Raw genomic sequence first — 16,952 nt, forward strand, 5'->3', positions numbered from 1 at the left:
CCCCGATCTCCTAGTTAATTACAATTAAACGATTAATCAGTTTAATCGCGTGATAATAATTACAGGGAGTTAATTGATAAACATGTCTTCAGTTTAATGGTACCCCAAAGACACGACATCTATGGAGCCCCCGTGCGAGGGATCTAAGATAGAATTGGACTTTGCTGTGAAATTCTATATATCAATTGTGCGAACAGAATTGTACAAACAGCCTGCTATCTAAACAAAGTGATTGTGTATTTTCCATTGGGAGAAGCTATTTAGAATGGCTCCGGTCTTATGTCGATAGCAGTGAGGGATAAATTCCAGATTTAGTCTGTTAGGCCAAACGATTCGGTCAATATTAACTTCTAGAGTAAGGTTAGAAATTAGAAGATAACTGTCCGGTGGACCGAGCCGAATAATTTGCCTACCGCACTAAGACAGTGTGGGCAGACCGTATGCGTATCTGTATTTAAGTACCGTGTCGCTCCGGTCAGCATAAACGCTAGCAGAATATGCTGAATGGGGTTAAGGTGAGACGTCACTAGAAAACCCACCCTTTCCATTGTGAGAGGACCCTATTTTGGTGCTTGGAAGTGATACTCCTGAACAAAGTTAGGAAGAGCTTAGCATTACTGCAAGCTAACAGAGAGGGAACATTTTACCCTACCCGTACCACGTTTAAAATTCCCCCGCTAGCGCGACGGAAGTCCCGACCTTTGTACTTGCGTTTAATTTCAGCATTCTATACCCTGGTGGTGAAGAATTGCCAGTACATCTCTAGGGGAAATCCAAACGTGGATCACGGTAAGATATCCAGACAATCGCAATTGACTGGATATGACGTCTCATTCAATTTAACTAACAAGTGAAATTGCCAGATTTACCTTTTCAAGTGGATCTTTTAAATAATATCCAAAATTGATTGGGCGTCTACAATGAGACATGATTAACTTTTTCCAAACTTAACTTAGATGAAGCAATGCTCTCAGGTTAATTGAAAGTTAATTCCCAGATAGCCTATACGGGTTTGATTTATCATAAATAGATTAATCAGTAAAATCTGCTTTAGCAAAGCACATTCAGTAAAACCCATTACTGACGGGAGTGAATCCCATGTGGCTTCGGCCTTAAGGGAAAGTATAGTGGTGAATGTACCCTAAACATTTAAACTACATTACTGTTATGATAACCCCGCAATCTGAATTGCTTGGGTATCATTCTCATTCAATTTAATAAGTTAAATTGTCGAACATACCTTTCTAGGTTCTTCCAACTAAATGAGACAACTTAAACTTTGCATATTAACCTTGATGAAGCAACCTCTCAGGTAATTCAAAGTTAATTCCCAGATAGTCTATACATTTTAACATTTAACATTTAACATTTAAGTCATTTAGCAGACGCTCTTATCCAGAGCGACTTACAAATTGGTGCATTCACCTTATAATATCCAGTGGAACAACCACTTTACAATAGTGCATCTAAATCTTTTAAGGGGGGGGTTAGAAGGATTACTTTATCCTATCCCAGGTATTCCTTGAAGAGGTGGGGTTTCAGGTGTCTCCGGAAGGTGGTGATTGACTCCGCTGTCCTGGCGTCGTGAGGGAGCTTGTTCCACCATTGGGGTGCCAGAGCAGCGAACAGTTTTGACTGGGCTGAGCGGGAACTGTGCTTCCTCAGAGGTAGGGAGGCGAGCAGGCCAGAGGTGGATGAACGGAGTGCCCTTGTTTGGGTGTAGGGCCTGATCAGAGCCTGAAGGTACGGAGGTGCCGTTCCCCTCACAGCTCCGTAGGCAAGCACCATGGTCTTGTAGCGGATGCGAGCTTCGACTGGAAGCCAGTGGAGAGAGCGGAGGAGCGGGGTGACGTGAGAGAACTTGGGAAGGTTGAACACCAGACGGGCTGCGGCGTTCTGGATGAGTTGTAGGGGTTTAATGGCACAGGCAGGGAGCCCAGCCAACAGCGAGTTGCAATAATCCAGACGGGAGATGACAAGTGCCTGGATTAGGACCTGCGCCGCTTCCTGTGTGAGGCAGGGTCGTACTCTGCGAATGTTGTAGAGCATGAACCTACAGGATCGGGTCACCGCCTTGATGTTGGTGGAGAACGACAGGGTGTTGTCCAGGGTCACGCCAAGGCTCTTAGCACTCTGGGAGGAGGACACAAGGGAGTTGTCAACCGTGATGGCGAGATCATGGAACGGGCAGTCCTTCCCCGGGAGGAAGAGCAGCTCCGTCTTGCCGAGGTTCAGCTTGAGGTGGTGATCCGTCATCCACACTGATATGTCTGCCAGACATGCAGAGATGCGATTCGCCACCTGGTTGTCAGAAGGGGGAAAGGAGAAGATTAATTGTGTGTCATCTGCATAGCAATGATATGAGAGACCATGTGAGGATATGACAGAGCCAAGTGACTTGGTGTATAGCGAGAATAGGAATGGGCCAAGAACAGAGCCCTGGGGGACACCAGTGGTGAGAGCACGTGATGCGGAGACAGATTCTCGCCACGCCACCTGGTAGGAGCGACCTGTCAGGTAGGACGCAATCCAAGCGTGGGCGGCGCCGGAGATGCCCAGCTCGGCGAGGGTGGAGAGGAGGATCTGATGGTTCACGGTATCAAAGGCAGCAGATAGGTCTAGAAGGATGAGAGCAGAGGAGAGAGAGTTAGCTTTAGCAGTGCGGAGAGCCTCCGTGACACAGAGAAGAGCAGTCTCAGTTGAATGCCCAGTCTTGAAACCTGACTGATTAGGATCAAGAAGGTCATTCTGAGAGAGATAGCAAGAGAGCTGTCCAAGGACGGCGCGTTCAAGAGTTTTGGAGAGAAAGGAAAGAAGGGATACTGGTCTGTAGTTGTTGACATCGGAGGGATCGAGTGTAGGTTTTTTCAGAAGGGGTGCAACTCTCGCTCTCTTGAAGACGGAAGGGACGTAGCCAGCGGTCAAGGATGAGTTGATGAGCGAGGTGAGGTAGGGGAGAAGGTCTCCGGAAATGGTCTGGAGAAGAGAGGAGGGGATAGGGTCAAGTGGGCAGGTTGTTGGGCGGCCGGCCGTCACAAGCCGCGAGATTTCATCTGGAGAGAGAGGGGAGAAAGAGGTCAAAGCACAGGGTAGGGCAGTGTGAGCAGGACCAGCAGTGTCGTTTGACTTAGCAAACGAGGATCGGATGTCGTCAACCTTCTTTTCAAAATGGTTGACGAAGTCATCCGCAGAGAGGGAGGAGGGGGGGGGAGGGGGAGGAGGATTCAGGAGGGAGGAGAAGGTAGCAAAGAGCTTCCTAGGGTTAGAGGCAGATGCTTGGAGTTTAGAGTGGTAGAAAGTGGCTTTAGCAGCAGAGACAGAAGAGGAAAATGTAGAGAGGAGGGAGTGAAAGGATGCCAGGTCCGCAGGGAGGCGAGTTTTCCTCCATTTCCGCTCGGCTGCCCGGAGCCCTGTTCTGTGAGCTCGCAGTGAGTCGTCGAGCCACGGAGCAGGAGGGGAGGACCGAGCCGGCCTGGAGGATAGGGGACAGAGGAAATCAAAGGATGCAGAGAGGGAGGAGAGGAGGGTTGAGGAGGCAGAATCAGGAGATAGGTTTGAGCAGAGGGAAGAGATGATAGGATGGAAGAGGAGAGAGTAGCGGGAGAGAGAGAGCGAAGGTTGGGACGGCGCAATACCATCCGAGTAGGGGCAGAGTGAGAAGTGTTGGATGAGAGCGAGAGGGAAAAGGATACAAGGTAGTGGTCGGAGACTTGGAGGGGAGTTGCAATGAGATTAGTGGAAGAACAGCATCTAGTAAAGATGAGGTCAAGCGTATTGCCTGCCTTGTGAGTAGGGGGGGAAGTGAGAGGGTGAGGTCGAAAGAGGAGAGGAGTGGAAAGAAGGAGGCAGAGAGGAATGAGTCGAAGGTAGACGTCTCGAATGTTCAGGAAGTTAAGCTTACGTTGCAAAAATCTTATTGACTAAAATGATACAGTACTGCTGGCTGGTGGAGTAGGCTAGCTAGCCGTGGCTGCGTTGTTGACTTTGAACGTGTAGCTGGCTAGGTAACCTCGGTAGTTTCAGTACTACACCTTGTCATGATACAAAGCAACTTTGTAGCTAGCTAGCTAACATAACACTAATCAAGACGTTCCTTGTAGTGTATTTAGTTTCAACAATGCTGGTCGGTAATAGTTGGCTGGGTTAGGAAAAATGGCGTCGCGGGGGACGGAAATAGCTGGCTAGCTAACCTCGATGGCTGGCTAGCTAACAATTATCAAGCTATGACAAAGACAACTAAGTAGCTAGCTAGGTAACACTGCACTAGTCAAATCGTTCCGTTGTAAAGTATTAGTATCTACAGCGCTGCTAGTCGGTAACGGTTGGCTAGCTGGCAGTGGGTTAATGATGACTAGGTGTGTTGAGTGAGTCTGGCGCCGCGTCGCGGCTGGCTAGCTCACCTCGATAATACTCAAACTCAAACTACACAATTATCTTAGATACAGAGACGGGTTTGATATACAGGTTTGATATATCATAAATAGATGAATCAGTAAAATCTGCTTTAGCAAAGCACATTCAGTAAAACCCATTACTGACGGGAGTGAATCCCATGTGGCTTCAGCCCCATGGAGGAGCGTACCCTAGTGGTGAAGGGTCCCAACATTTGACCTACGGTTTACACTTATGATATCCAATCAATGGAGATTGTATGGATTATCGTCTCATTCAATTTAATAAGTTAAATTGTCGAACATACCTTTCTAGGTTCTTCCAATTAAATGAGACAACTTAAACTTTGCATATTAACCTGGATGAAGTAACCTCTCAGGTAATTCAAGTTTAATACCCAGATAGCCTACCCAGGTAGGACTAATCATTGGCATTGATTAATTCAATTTGCTTTTGCAAATTCATTCACGTCCAACTTCCACAGTACTGTACAGTACTGATGGTTCATTAACGTCTATAAATAGATTAAAATCGTTTTTGCAGCTCCCCACATTCCAAAACCAGATTTTGGAAAATTAGGAAAAACATTTTTCCTTTCAAATGTTCTAATAATGTGCAAGCTATCAGAGGGGGTGGTCCCCACTCGCCCGCTAATTAGTGAACCTCCACCCGTAAATGGATTGATCTCTGACCTCAGCAGCGATAACAACCCTAATTATGCCATTAGTGGAAAAGCAGACAACAATGTTTTCCAAAATCAACGATCGGGTGCAGGCCTCGTAAAGGTTCTCTCCAGTCTAGCTCTGATGTCTTGCCATCCGAGATTGCCATCTGTCCAATACCGCAGTGCACAGCTGAAGCACGAGCAGGTAACGCTAGACATAAAGGGACAGGTGGAGAGAACCGGGAAACCAATGACCAATGCAGACAAGGGAAAAATTCTGCTAGCTATGGAACTGCGTTTGAAAACTGAACAATTAAATGTAATTGCAAAAACGTACGACGATGAACAAGCACAAGCTCTTCAACAAAATCGTTTTCTACAGGAACAAAATCATATGCTACAGGAACAACTCGATTTAGCCAGAACTAAATACGATGATGTCCACGCCAAACTAGATAAATCTGAAGAGTTATCTACAAACAGAAGCGCTCAACTTGACAACATGCATGCTGTTTTGTTGAATGTTACTCAAAATAACACGGTTCTCCTCAAAGCGCTGCAGACCAAAGACGATCAGTTAATGAACACAGTGACAAAGTTGGATGATAAATCAGCAGAACTTATTGAAGTCGCTGACCAAATGAATGATGAGAGAATTCAGGTGATGAGGATGGAAATATTGATTTCTAAGCAAGCAGAGGAAATCTCATCACTGAATCTCTCGCTCCGTACTCAAGACCTCTATCTACAAACCATGACAGATAAGTTTGAGACCGAAAGGAGCAGGTGTGACGCTCGCGTGTCCAAAATCAGTACTCTAAGCGCTCAAGTGGACTCTGCAATGCAGCAGAATTCCACCCTTAGGTACCATCTGGAGGAAATCCAGAATGGTCACGCTCTACAGCGCGACTACCCATCCAAGCAACCGGAGCCCTGTACTCACAGGAGTGAAGACAATAGGTTTCAGACCTTGCCTCCCTCATGTGTCCCTCAGTCTTCTCCTCTTGGCCCTTCGGCACTGAGTAATATGGCGCCTCTTGGTCAACAACAACAAGGCTTGGCTTCTTCTCTTGGCCTTTCGGCCCCAATTTCTCCACAGGATGAAGCCAACCCTCTCCGCCCGCTTGGCGCGGAATACCTTGACAAACTCGTCAAGAATTTCCCCACCTTTGACCCCGTTCCAGGTCAGCCAAACGATACTGAGACGTTCCTAGCTGACATAGAGGACGCGTTGGATGGCTACCCGAACGCTACGGGTTCTGACAGGGTTTACCTGTTGAAGCGAACGTTGAATAGACATGTGACGAGGTTCATTTGTCTACAACAGCAACACGTGCTAAATGACTACGCTAAACTTGCCACAGCTTTGAAATTAGAATTCAGTGGTTCTGCGACTCGCAAACACGATAGGTCACTGGCTAACACCGTCAAACAAGCTCGGAACGAACACCCACAAGCTTTCTATCATAGGCTTCGTTCAGCTTACTTTGGCCTACTCACAGAAACAGGAATGGAAGAGCTGTTACCATTCAAACAAATGTTTCTGTCGAACATGTATCCCACCTTCATTACCTACTTGGGCCCTGCCGCCCACGTTGGCTTGCCTATCTTACAACTCAGAGAGCTTGCAAGCACAGCTTTTGAGGCATCAAAAGTTCACAATGCTAAGATCCCTGACCACTCGGTTTTGAAGTTTGACCAGGAGCACTCACTCCAGTTAGAGGGTACATTATCAGGTATTGGAGCGTCGAGAGATGACGCACAACGACAGTTTCTACCACGAAACCATGATTCCAATAACCTCCGCGGTCGAAATAACTGTAAAGTACGTAGCCATCAACATGACTACCGCTACAATCGACCTGTTCGCTACGTTCCTGCACCCAACCCACAAAAAGTGTCAGAGCACAAGGGTAACAAATGGTTGAAGGACGATCAAAACGTAGACCAATGTTCTCCAGAAGTCCCACTACGGGAAGAACTTAAGCGAGAACAATTTGAGAAAAGGGTAAAAGATAAGTCACAAGGACTAGACGGGGAATTACCGGACACCAGGTCCGCAGGAATTAACACCCATAGCATGGACGTTAAAGTTCAAATTTCTCCCGCTCTCATTCAAGACCCTATCCAGGGCCAGCTTGATCAAGAAACAAGCCCCTGGGCTCTGTCTATAGACTCCGATACAAAAGTTGCGAAGATAAAGTTCAAACGCTTCGTTAAAGCCAAGCCCACTCAAAATTGGAAAAGTCAATCTGCTTCCATCTTGAACAGACATGGCACATCACGTCGTTGCGAACGACCACTCCACTTTGTGGGGAATATGTCAACTAACCACGAATCTAAACGGCCATACCTGGAAACAGTCCTGGAGGACTGCTTAGCTTGTCATGCGCTAATTGATTCGGGTGCGACAATATCACTCATCTCTCAAACATTGTTTGATGATCTAAAAAGGGCTTTGAAGCCAACTAAACGTTGGTTAAAAGTGGAACGATGCGACACTAAACTTCGAGGGGTCACTCAGACTACCTCGCCTCTCACATTGAGAGTCATGCTGAAACTACACTTCCAGGACGTATCGCTCGTTCACCCTGTGTATGTTACCAGCCTTGAAACTGTACCCCTGCTACTTGGAGCAGACTTGATGGATCGGTTACTCCCATTGATGGATTGGAAAACCAACCAGGTATGGTCACAGGCCACAGTGCCTTCTCCACTGACCACACTGTCTCCCCCTAACGCTAGCTGCAACGCAGTCCTTCACGAGGGGTATCTGTCGAAAGCACCCTTTGGGAAAAAGACGTTTAGAAACCTCTTGGTACAGAATCCGATCCACGGAGATAGTACGATATCTCGACACATTCCATCAGCGACCATTCTTTTCATAATTTCGAGCCAGCTGTCTCTGTGAATAAGCAACTTCCCTCCTCCTTGCAGTCGTGCAATACGATAGTTGAGATGAACTTCTCTTGCCCTTTGGACACTTCCGCAAGCACTGCGGCCGTCTCAGCAAGAAAAACATCGATGCTCAGAATATACTCTGCTTCCGATGATACACCTTCTGCTTTGTTGGGGACTGTCACCCCTTACAATGACACTAATGGCGTCAGTCCAGCAACTGACCCGATGACTCCCACTGGTGAAACACTTTGCGATATCACAGACCGATATCCTCGTCTCAGTTCGCAGGTAACAAAGAGGTTGCCACACGCGGACCCGGTGGTGACTGACATGCCTCGACAGCCACTGAGCGTTTTGAAGCACAAACACCAGGAGATTTGGTTGAAAGGTTACAGCCATTCTCATAAAAACGCGGCCGCTGACAACTCGTACATAGGGTCCGATCTTTTCGTTTGCGCATCGGACACCAACACCACCCGCTGGTGGGGGGGTCCCGAGGCACAAAGGGGGGGAATAGTAGCCCAGACCCATGATGAGCCTCATCGAGGCCGGTGGGGGGGTCAAGACTACGGACAACACCGTACGAGGCCACCAGAGCATAAATCAAATCTAGTTGTAAACTCCCCTATGAGAACAGTGAGGAGCAGACAGGCCCCTAGACGGGGATTATCTTAGAAGACATCTAAGATAGTACTGAGGTGTACCACACTGGTCGTAAAGGAAGTCCAGTGGACTTGTCCACCTTCAAAACAAATGGCATCAGTAATCATTCTTTGCCATGTGTAGGTTCAACTACAATACAACGAGTAAAATGCTCCAATCATGTGTTCCGGTAGATAATATTTCAGAATAAATCGGTAGGATAACTGGTCCCCTTGAGTACCAGTACCAATACTAGCAACAGTCAGTCCCGCTACAATCAGTAAGAAGGTTAGAGACCTAACCAATCAAATTACCATTGACAACAGCGACATAGGAGTCACTCAGAGTGCAACACGTGGAGGGGAATCTCCAGTGCACTCTTCCAATGGTTAACACACATGTCACTAATAAATAGGACCCTCCATTCAGGAGGAAAATTATTAGAAGTCATGAACCATGATCACACCACGTATGACTGGTCCAATACTTAAAGAGTACTTCCGTCGTGAGGTTAGCTCCTCCGTGGATAACATAGCTATGAAATAGACTTCATACCTATCGCCACTACAATAGTGGAAGACACAGTGACTTGTAGAAAAACTATTACAGACTCCCTTGACACCAATTCTGACTGACCTCCAGGCATTGACCTGAAAATTACCTGACTACGTCAGACTCATTCTGAACAAGTTGTAATCTGCCCGGACACTTGGTTTTCTTCCCTTGACATGCGCGCTTGTGTAAGCATAAGCGCACATGCACAACGGAACATCCAATTAGGATTTATGCTAGGACCACTTAAGGGCCCAAGCAAAATACCAGCCTTAGTAAAGTTGAACATTTACTTCTAGGCCTTTGACTCTACAGCACTCACTAGTTTTCTTCCCAGAAGTCCATAGGTCATCCCTGTAGACTGCCCAAAACTGGTGCATTACAGCTGTAGACTTATCATATAGTTATCAACTTAGGATAGCGCCTAAGCAACACACCAAGTAGGAAAAACCCTTGATATGGCATTAGAGACAATGCCATGATAATCATTTTGCCAGAACATTGGACGTATATAGAATACAGTCCAATTAGATGATTTTTTTGTGTGAGAACTATATTTTGTATATTCTTTGTTTTGTTTATGCTTTCATTCCTTTTCGGTTCAGTTCCTTTGACACTTAGGAAGTGATAGAGCCATAAACAAAGTCCCCATACAACCATCACTTAGTGCCACAACGCCGCTCATTGGGGAATGAATGTAATTATATATATTTCATGAGTGTGTGTGCGTTGTTAACATCTGCCTAAGTTACTGCCCAGATCTTCCAGTCTGGACGACGGGTCCGGAACGGCGACCCCAAATCCGGACACCCACGGCCTATCCTTGTGGTGGCATGCCCGCTGTCAGAGAGCCTACCAAGGTAAACCACCAGAGGGGGGGACCGCAACGGCGATCACCAACCAGGACATCCCCTGGCCCTTCCTGGGGTACTTTGCAGCTTCCAGGGAACCTACCAAGGTACACCACTAGAGGAGACCGCAACGGCGACCACCAACCGGACATCAACTGCCCATCCTTGTGGTGGACTGCTCCGCTTCCAGAGAGCCTATAGAAGTTCAACCACCAGAGGGGACTGCAACGATGATCTACCAACGGGACATCACGTGGTCATGATTTTATGTTGATTTGTAACTTGCAGGATAAACAAGATCCAAACCACCAGGGGGGGTATGTCATGACGTTGGCCTCTTTGAGTACAGGGAGGACAGTTGACCCCCTCCCCCCTTGCACCATCCCCCAACCTACCTTCCCCCACCCAGTCCCTGTGTGAAGGAGTGGTAAAATTCCAGAGAAGAGTCTCTGGCCACATGGCCCATAGAGAGACACAGGAAATTCTTCCAACTCACAGAATTGGGGAACCGAGTGACATTTGTGTTCTGGAGAAGGTATGGAAGATTGGTGAAGAATCCAGCTACGAACTGGTCCGCTTGGTACAATTTTGTGATACTCAGAAGAGACAATATAGCCATATTACCATAAAACGGTTTATATAATAGCCTCAGCCTTGAGACTTGCATCCACATGGTTGTATAGAATGTATTAATAAGGATAAAGCTATTTGTAATACATTGAGATGCTATGTACTGATGTTAATGTGATAGAATTGTATTTCTGTACCAAGCTTAACTCAGTCATCGGCACGCCCCCAGGGACACAGACAGGACCAGGCGTCATGTGACATGTTCACTATAAAACCCACCCTGATTTACTTTCTTCAGACCAGGCCTCCACTCCATTGCGAGTTGGCCAATAGGTTTGACCATCCAATCCATCTACTGAAAGTGAACCATACCACGTGGTTAACTTTTAGACTATTGATATCGACACAATAAGAACAAGTCTTTGATATTAATTAATAGTCTGCAGCTAGAAATTATATCATTGAACGCGAAGACCAACGAAACATCCATTCTATAACGACATTAATGAATGTCGCTTTGAAGGATCCATTCTAACCGAGAGAGAGAGAGAGAGAGAGAGAGAGAGAGAGAGAGAGAGAGAGAGAGAGAGAGAGAGAGAGAGAGAGAGAGAGAGAGAGAACGCGGACAAAACTCTCCAACAGAACGATGCTCCAACAAGGATCCCGACGACACACTGAGCGTAAATATATATTGATTGCAATTGTTCCCAAATGAGTGAGCGTTCATGTGCAATTGATTAGCATGTCAATTGTTAATATTAATGAACTCTGTGTGTCTCCTCAGCTGACCGTTTATGACCCATTGTTCAACAGGCCGCCAGGCCTGTTAGCCCACTAGGGCACATTACTCTACCAATTCTTTGTGACGATAATTACTGTTTGTATACTTTCTGTGAATTACTTAGTTTAGTAAATAAATGATTTTAAGACAATTGATGTATGGATGACTCTTAGTAAAGGCTGGGTTCGTGCAGATACAACAATTTACGACGTTTGGAATGAGACTGGACGCAAGGTAAAATACACCATTTAAACCAGAAGATAATCGGCCTATACTATAATAGAATATAATATATAATGTTATAATATAGGAAAGTTATATTAGGAAAATTATACTTATTTCCCTCATTAAAATGCAAATCAATTTATAACATTTTTGACATGCGTTTTTCTGGATTTTTTTGTTGTTATTCTGTCTCTCACTGTTCAAATAAACCTACCATTCAAATTATAGACTGATCATTACTTTGTCAGTGGGCAAACGTACAAAATCAGCAGGGGATCAAATACTTTTTTCCCTCACTGTAGTTGAATGCTGTGGCTAGCCAAAAATGTTTGTTTTCAAAGTTGGACCGTCTTATCCATTGAGGCTTTAAGTGTTCTTACACTGTGATTTTGAACATTTAAAGCAACTGGGAAACGTCCATAGCAGGCATTGTCACCTTACCCTGCTACATAACTTTTGAGTGATAAGAAACACCACTACCAATCAGCCGACACCGCTGCGCACACACCGGTTGTTACTATGACAACTAGTGTAGCCATGTCAGCAAATGACTGCTGTCTGAACGCACAAATCCGATTTTTTGTCACTTGTCACTTGTGGACAGTCAGTATTCCAAAACGGATTTGAAAAATAAAACTGATTTGGGCATGAAGGCCTGGTGCGAACAAGGCTATAGTGCATCTTGAATGTCTTCGGGTCTGAAAGTCAAGTAAAAAATGGAGGACATTACCAATCTGTGGCTTATATTGAATTCAAATTTGGTAAATGATAAACTAAGCAATACAATGCAACAAACTACTACACATATGAAAGACTGTACCACACGGGCCAGTACAATAGCCTGCGCGTTGAGAGGAACCTAAAGGCACATACATTACCAACCAATACTACTCACCCGACAGACAGAGCAGGTGTGGACCAGTGTTGCCTTGGCTGCAGTCTTCTAGTCCGCTGCTACTCCCTCCTTAGAAGCCGCTGCCTTTGCATCAGTCAACAAATTCAACTTCAACATGAGAGTGGTGCATGCGCTATATATCAATACTATCGAAATGAATCCCCCCCACCCCTATTGTACCAATAGTGCAGAATAATGACTTAAAATGGCGGACAGCTTCAGATCTGAATGGCAGGAGTGTGTGTAAGCTTTTATTCCAGCTCATATCTGATAACAAATCATAGCCTATCGCCGTGATTGAAATCACATTTATTTGTCACATGCTCAGTTTAAAGCAGGTATAAAAGGTGCAGATATATGCTTTTGCACTAGCTCCCTCAACAATGCAATACATTAATCAATAATCAATAATAATGGAGTCAAGTCAAAAATAGCAAGTAGTAGAAGAGGCAGTATGCATAGTAATAATGGACTGTATTACACTGTATTTACAAATATAAAGTGGGCAGGGCCGGATTACCGAAACGGGACTTGCCCTGGCTCCCCTGACCTCCAGGGGGCCCACAACCAAATATATATATTTTTTTTTAATTAAATTTTTTTAATATTTTTTTTTACATAGCATATGATAGAACATTTTGAAGAATTGCAGGAAATTAGCTCAAAAACGGCAACATTTTCTCTCAGCTTCATAGCAAAATGTGAACAATAGCTTGAGATTACCTAGAAAACAGCAACATTTTCTCTTTGACCCATGACAAAAAGTGCAGCATTTTTGGAAATTAGCTTTAAAACTGCTATTTTCTCTTATCCTCATGACAAAATGTGTAGAATAGCATTATAAAACTGCATTTTTTTTTAATGCAGGAAGCTAGCTGTTTTCCTCCCCCCAAAAATGTCCTTAAAAAAAACAGAGTTCGGTGCCCCGATGCCCTAAATGCAGTAGTCTGGCCCTGAAAGTGGGTAGTGGAATCAATAGTATATATTAGAACAGCAGTGTTGACTGTGTGTGTTAGTGTATTTGTGTGTAAGCTCTGAGTATGTGTGTGTGCTTGTGTGTGTGTTTATGGGTGTTTGTGTGTATTTGTGTATTTGTGTAAGTTTGTGTGTTAAGGTTGTATGTGTGGGTAGTCAGTGCATACAGTGCATTCGGAAAGTATTCAGACCCCTTGACTTTTTCCCCATTTTGTTACGTTACAGCCTTTTTCTAAAATTGATGAAATAGTTTTTTCCCCTCATCAATCTACACACAATTTATGAATGTATAAAAAATAAAAAATAAAATATCACATTTACATACAGTGGCAAGAAAAAGTATGCGAACCCTTTGCAATTACCTGGACTTCTCCATAAATTGGTCATGAAATTTGATCTAAGTCACAACAATAGACAAATACAGTCTAACTAATAACACACAAACAATTATACATTTCCGTGTCTTTATTGAACACACCGTGTAAACATTCAAAGTGCAGGGTGGAAAAAGTATGTGAAACCTTGGATTTAATAACTGGTTGACCCTCCTTTGGCAGCACTAACCTCAACCAAAAGTTTTCTGTAGGTGCGGATCAGACCTGCACAACAGTCAGGAGGAATTTTGGACCATTCCTCTTTACAAAACACTTTTCAGTTCAGCAATATTCTTGGGATGTCTGGTGTGAACCGCTCTCTTGAGGTCATGCCACAGCATCTCAATCGGGTTGAGGTCAGGACTCTGACTGGGCCACTCCAGAAGGCGTATTTTCTTCTGTTGAAGCCATTCTGTTGTTGATTTACTTCTGTGTTTTGGGTCGTTGTCCTGTTGCATCACCCAACTTCTGTTGAGCTTCAATTGGCGGACAGATAGCCTTACATTCTCCTGCAAAATGTCTTGATAAACTTGGGAATACATTTTTCCGTCGATGATAGCAAGCTGTCCAGGCCAAGAGGCAGCAAAGCAGCTCCAAACCATGATGCTCCCTTCACCATACTTTACAGTTGGGATGAGGTTTGATGTTGGTGTGCTGTGCCTTTTTTTCTCCACACATAATGTTGTGTGTTCCTTCCAAACAACTCAACTTTAGTTTCATCTGTCCATAGAATATTTTGCCAGTAGCGCTGTGAAACATCCAGATGCTCTTTTGCGAACTTCAGGCATGCAGTAATGTTTTTCTTTGGACAGCAGTGGCTTCTTCCGTGGTGTCCTCCAATCAATACCATTCTTGTTTAGTGTTTTACCTATCGTAGACTCGTCAGCAGAGATGTTAGCATGTTCCAGAGATTTCTGTAAGTCTTTAGCTGACACTGTAGGATTCTTCTTAACCTCATTGAGCATTCTGCGCTGTGCTCTTGCAGTCATCTTTGCAGGATGGCCACTCCTAGGGAGAGTAGCAACAGTGCTGAAGTTTCTCCATTTAGAGACAATTTGTCTTACCGTGGATTGATGAACATCAAAGCTTTTCGAGATACTTTTGTAATCCTTTCCAGCTTTATACAAGTCAACAATTCTTAATCTTAGGTCTTCTGAGATCTCTTTTGTTTGAGGCATGGTTCACATCAGGCAATGCTTCTTGTGAATAGCAAACTCAAATTTTGTAAATGTTTTTTATAGGGCAGGGCAGCTCTAACCAACAAGTCATTAGCCTAGGGGTTCACATACTTTTCCCAACCTACACTGTGTGATGCCCTGCCATAGAGAGGGGTTTTTTGTTCTTTATTTTGGTTAGGCCAGGGTATTACATTGGGTGGGCGTTCTATGTTCTGTTTCTATGTGTTTGTATTTCTTTGTTTTGGGCCGTGTGTGGCTCCCAAATCAGGCACAGCTGAAGTTCGTTGTTGTTGATTGGGAGTCACACATAAGTGCATGTTTTTCCGTTGGGGTTCGTTTGTGTCTTATGTTCAAGTGTTTTGTATTATTAAAATTCAATATGAACAGTCACCACGCTGCATCTTGGTCCCCTCTTTCAGATGATCGTTACACACTGTGAATGTTTAAACGCTGTATTCAATATAGATAAGAAAAATACAATAATTTGTGTGTTATTAGTTTAAGCCGACTGTGTTTGTCTGTTGTTGTGACTTAGATGAAGATCAGATCAAATTTTATGACCAATTTATGCAGAAATACAGATCATTCTAAAGGATTCAAAAAAAATTCTTGCCACTGTAAGCATTCAGACCCTTTACTTATTACTTTCTTCTTGGGTATGACTCTACAAGCTTGGCACACCTCTATTTGGGGAGTTTCTCCCATTCTTCTCTGCAGATCCTCTCAAGTTCTGTCAGTTTGGATGTGGAGCGTCGCTGCACAGCTATTTTCAGGTCTCTCCAGAGATGTTCGATCGGGTTCAAGTCCGCACTCTGGCTGGGTCACTCAAGGATATTCAGGGACTTGTCCCGAAGCCACTCCTGCGTTGTCTTGGCTGTGTGCTTAGGGTTGTTGTCCTGTTGGAAAGTGAACCTTCGCCCCAGTCTGAGGTCCTAAGAGCTCAGACTCAAGGATCTCCCTGTACTTTGCGCCGTTCATATTTGTTCCATCATGACTAGTCTCCCAGTCCCTGCTGCTGAAAAACATGCCCACAGCATGATGCTGCCACCCTCGTGCTTCATGGTTGGGATGGTGTCCTTCGGCTTGCAAGCCTCCCCCTTTTTCCTCCAAACATAACGATGATCATTATGGTCAAACAGTTCTATTTTTGTTTCATCAGACCAGAGGACATTCTCCAAAAAGTACGATCTTTGTCCCTATGTGCAGTTGCAAACCGTAGTCTGGCTTTTTTTATGGCAGTTTTGGAGCAGTGGCTTTTTCCTTGATGAGCGGCCTTTCAGGTTATGTCGATATAGGACTCGTTTTACTGTGGATATAGATACTTGTGTACCTGTTTCCTCCAGCATCTTCACAAGGTCCTTTGCTGTTGTTCTGGGATTGATTTGCACTTTTCGCACCAAAGTACATTCATCTCTAGGAGACAGTACCCGTCTCCTTCCTGAGCGGTATGACGGCTGTGTGGTCCCATGGTGTTTATACTTGCGTACTATTGTTTGTACAGATGAACGTGGTAGCTTCAGGCATTTGGAAATTGCTCCCAAGGATGAACCAGACTTGTAGAGATCTACATTTTTCTTTCTGAGGTCTTGGCTGATTTCTTTTGATTTTCCCATGATGTCAAGCAAAGAGGCACTGAGTTTGAAGGTGGGCCTTGAAATACATCCACAGGTACACCTATCAGAAGCTTCTAAAGCCATGACATCATTTTATGTTGTTTAAAGGCACAGTCAACTAAGTGTATACTTCTGACCCACAGGAATTGTGATACAATTAATTATACGTGAAATAATCTGTCTTTAAACAATTGTTGGAAAAATTACTTGTGTCAAGTGTAACCGTGTAGGTTCCGTCCCTCTCCTCGCCCCAACCTGGGCTCGAACCAGGGACCCTTGCACACATCAACAACTGACACCCCACGAAGCATCGTTACCCATCGCGCCACAAAAGCCGCG

The sequence above is a fragment of the Salmo salar genome, chromosome 01, assembly GCF_965601325.2.
Source record: "Salmo salar chromosome 01, fSalSal1, whole genome shotgun sequence".
NCBI lineage: Eukaryota > Metazoa > Chordata > Actinopteri > Salmoniformes > Salmonidae > Salmo > Salmo salar.